This window comes from Erpetoichthys calabaricus, chromosome 13 (genome assembly GCF_900747795.2).
Source record: "Erpetoichthys calabaricus chromosome 13, fErpCal1.3, whole genome shotgun sequence".
NCBI classification, from domain to species: domain Eukaryota; kingdom Metazoa; phylum Chordata; class Cladistia; order Polypteriformes; family Polypteridae; genus Erpetoichthys; species Erpetoichthys calabaricus.
In genome coordinates, this window is record NC_041406.2 from 77,074,938 (window position 1) to 77,079,316 (window position 4,379).

Here is a 4,379-nt window from a genome sequence, read left to right on the forward strand (position 1 = left end):
AATGAATAATCACCGCGCTCGCGGCTTAGCGAGGTGGATGTAGCAGGTCTCAGGGCGATCTGCGGTGTGGCCGTTTCTCACCTAAGTGCACAGGTGAGAGACTGCCCACATCCGTGATTGTTCCTGGGAATGCTAATGTGCTGCAGCTGCTATGGCCTCTCAATAAATCGACGCGCGAGTCGGGTTGTAGAAGAAAAAAAAAAAAAAAGGAACAAGAAAGGAAAGAGAATGGGAGGTTGCTGAAAGAAGCAGGAAGCAAGAAGCAAGAGGGAGAGAGCCCCAGGGCAAGTAAGAGCAGGCTCAAGTTGGAGAAGGCAGGCAGCTGGGAAGAGAGCCCACGAGGGGAGTGTTTGGCCGACACTCAGTGGGGCTGAGAAAGCAGTCGCTCCAGCTGAGCGATTTAGGAGCTGGAGTGACCAGTGGAGGAGTCGACTGATCATCGATAGGAGTGGGAGTTGATGACGCTTTGGGCTGGTTGACCCCTAGCGTGAGCGCCTTGGCTGCTGGGGAAATAACCCAAGTCTTGGTCCGGTTGGGAGCCCGACGTAGCCAAGTATCGGAGGGTTACCGGACTAGATTGAAGGGCAGCTGTTCCTGCAGGTAAGCGACTCTCCTATTGAGCAGCCCAGATGGGTGTAGCAAGGGAGCCGCCATGGTAACAGAAGACACCGGGCTTTTTGTGTAACTGTTTTAAAGGATTTAAAGGATTGCTTCCTGTGCTATTTTACCTTGTGGTTTTTAGAAGATTTTCGCGTTGTTTTTAACCTCCACATTTCTTTTATGGATTATTTATTTATTGAACTTTACACTGTTGCACTTTACTTTGAACACTATTTTTGATTGTCTTTTAATAAAAGCACTCTGCACTTTTGAACCATCCCCTTGCTCCATTGTTATTGCCTCACTGTCTAGCTCATCGGTGACATTACCGACGGTGTTGGGATCAAGGACTCCCGAACAATAGATGGGAGCAGGGAGCTGAACCTGCATCGTCACAGTCTTGCACACTGGAAGGGGCATTGCAAGGTGGGAGACAATGACCTATTGGGAGGAGGAAGCTAGAGATGATTCTACCTGTACTACAGGTTTCATCTCGAGAAGCAGCTGATGTAGAGGGTACAGGATCTGTTGCAGGCCTCTCTACCTTCTTAAAGAATTGTTCCAGGCTAGTCTGGAAGGTTGATGACTTCTTATCTTCCAAAATCTGCCTATAGTATTGCAGGCATCCATAACAACTCTGTAGACCTTACTTATTCTGTCATCGCTGGGGTCCTCAGCCTGAAATTTTGCCAACCCATCCTCTATCATAGAAAAACCTTCTGCCAAACCCTTGGTGGTAAATCTCTTGAGTTCTGGGGTTTCTATCTCTTCCTCTTCAATCAGTTGCTTCTCCAGCTGAATGATGTCCTCAGTAGACAACTCCTTTCGATGTGATGCCAAAAGCTCTGTGATATCCTCAGCCTCCACATCCAAATTAAGCTGTTTACCCATGACAACAACCTTCTCTGTTACAGCCTCCACTGACTCCTCAAAGCCATGGAAGTCATACACAATCTGAGGGCACAGTTTTTTCCACACGCCATTTAAGTTTGTTCACCTCACTTCATCCTAGGCAAAAGCAATGTTTTGTACAGCATTGTAAATGTTATAAGACTTCCAAAAGTCTTTTGAGTGTCAGGTTCTTGTCGTTCTCAGTTGCATTAAGGGCCATAGCAAATGTCCTCCGGAGGTAGTAGGCCTTGAAAGAGGCAATGACACCTTGGTCCATGGGCTGTAAAAGGGCAGTGGTATTAGGTGGAAGGTAAACCACCTTGACATTAGGGTTAAAGTCACACAAGTGGGCAGGGTGACCTGGGGCATTATCCAGCACTAGCAACACCTTAAAAGGTAGTCCCTTGCTAACACAGTAGTCCTTCACTGCTGGCACAAAATGGCTGGAAAACCACTCCTCAAAAATCTGAAGTGTCACCCATGCCTTCTTGTTAGACCTCCAGACAACAGGCAGTTGACCCTTCCAAATGCCCTTTAGTGCCCTTGAATTCCCTGCCTGGTACACCAACAGAGGCTTAAGTTTGAAGTCACCTCCAGCAATCCTTCCAAGAAGCAAAGTCAGTCTCTCCTTACCATCTTTATGGCCTGGTGCTGTCTTCTCCTCCTTGGCGATATAGGTCCTGTTAGGCATATGCTTCCAAAAAAGGCCTGTCTCATCAACATTAAACACTTGTTCAGTACAGTAGCCCCCCTCTTTAATTAATTCAACCATCTTATTAGGAAATGTGCTTGCTGCTTTTTCATCCCCACTAGCAGCTTCACCCTGTACCTTAAGGTTATGCAAGTTGGCACGAGCTTTGAAACGCATGAACCCAGGGGTGGGCAGATTCAGTCCTGGAGGGCCGCAGTGGCTGCAGGTTTTTGCTCCAACCCAATTGCTTAATAAGAAGCCCTTATTGCTCAAGTAACACTTCAGCTTCTCTTTAGTTGTCTCGCTCGTTAAGATTTTGAACTCTTATTGCTTATTTTAGTCTTAAACAGCTGTATGCTTGGTTTTTAATTGCTCCTAATTAGCAATACCATGCAAATGACAAAAGAGATCAGCATTTCTCCATTTAGCTTGTTTTCATTTACACCTGCGTGTATTTCTCATGCACTATTTGGTTTAATTAAATACTTGGAAGGAAAGTGAAGAGAAAAAAGTGAAGCACTGAGAAATACTCATCTGTTTTAGACTTCAAATCATTTGGATGATATCCTTAGAAAGGAAAATAAATCTAGGATATGAGAATGACTTGACATGGCAGAGTTAAAGCACTAGCAAGCTATGCAATTAAATAATTGACAAGGATTGGTTTTTAATTAAGCAACTGGGTTGGAACAAAAACCTGCAACCACTGCGGCCCTCCAGGACTGAATCTGCCCACCCCTGCATGAACCAACCCCTGCTAGCCACAAACTCTTCACTTTCACTCCCTTCCCCCTTTTCACTCTTTATTGCCTGAAACAATAGTTTAGCCTTCTCCTGAATCAACATTAGACTTACTGGTATACGCTGGTGATGCTGGTCTTCCAGCCACAAAATTAGCAATCTTTCCATTTCATTCATTCACAGTAATCACAGTCAATTTCATAGGGGCTGATCCCTTTACATGCTCTAGCATACGGTCTTTATCCTTGATAATTGTTGCTACAGTAGAGTGGCTAAGGCTTAGCATGTGGCCGATGTTCATCGCCGATTCTCCTTTTTCTGATCTCTTTAACATATCTAATTTCACTTCCATCGTGATGGCCTTCCTCTTCTTCAATGCACTACCATCTGAAGACTCTGAGTTTCGTTTAGAAGCCATGATAAGAGCCAAAAAGTCACCAGTATACACTTGTGCCGCACTCAACCAAACTACCTGTATTTCGCCGACTCCCTCACTCATACGCCGCGTACAACCAAACTACTATACTGTAGTTCACCGACTCCCTCACTCACACGCCGCATACTTTCACCACCCGCAACCTGTCTGTAAGTACAATGCTAACAGCGTAATCCGAAACACTCAGATCTCAATTTTTTTTATAGTTTTTATGGGAGTGACCGTTGTAAACTCGAAACGTCATATGTCGCGACGTTGTAACCCGAGGACCCCCTGTATAAGAATAAGGATCGTCAACAACAGAGAATATCACACAGAGCAGTTTTACACTAAAGTTTTTGCTTTTCTTCTTCTTCAGTTTTTTCCCTTCTTTCACATATTCTTCTTCTTCTCTTAAATATTCTTCATTATTATTTCCCCATCAGTAAAGCATTCTGAATGAGATTCTAATAGCTTCTGCATTATCAGCTAAACCCAATTTATTAAAACTATCCTTGGCTGCCAGATTCTTGGTGTTATTACATATTGACTTCCTCAAACAGTTTCAAGACCTAGACAGAACTTCATTTGTATCCAGGGGGAAATTTGGCATTTTAGAGAAGCTTATTAAATACATAATAAAACAAATAAACAAAAAAATAAACACACAATATGTTCTGAACACACATCAGGATGACTAAAAAGGAAGAAAAGTTAAAAAGAAAGATAATCTTCTAATTTGGAAGTTACCATCACATTGTGGCATTATGCAGTCATTTTGCAATTGGTATAAAGGAGCTCCAGTAGTGTTTCTACACATTTATGCTATATAATTCACTGGCACTTTTAATTAGTTTGTTGATTTGGTGGGCTTCTTCTGAAGTGATGATCCCAGCCCAACACACCAAAGTGTCAAAAATTGCACTGGCCATTACAGAGTTGTGTAATAAGTGAAGGATGTAACTATTCACAGTAAAGGAACACAGGCTATGCCCTTTCTTATGTAGCTCCTATGTGGTACAAAACCAGTCCAAACAGTCA

The 4,379-nt window shown here is 43.4% G+C and overlaps 1 pseudogene; it reads right to left on the reverse strand.

The window, feature by feature from the left end:
• Positions 1-1,140: 1,140 nt before the first annotated feature.
• Positions 1,141-3,091, reverse strand: LOC114663771 (tigger transposable element-derived protein 1-like; annotated as a pseudogene).
• Positions 3,092-4,379: the final 1,288 nt, after the last annotated feature.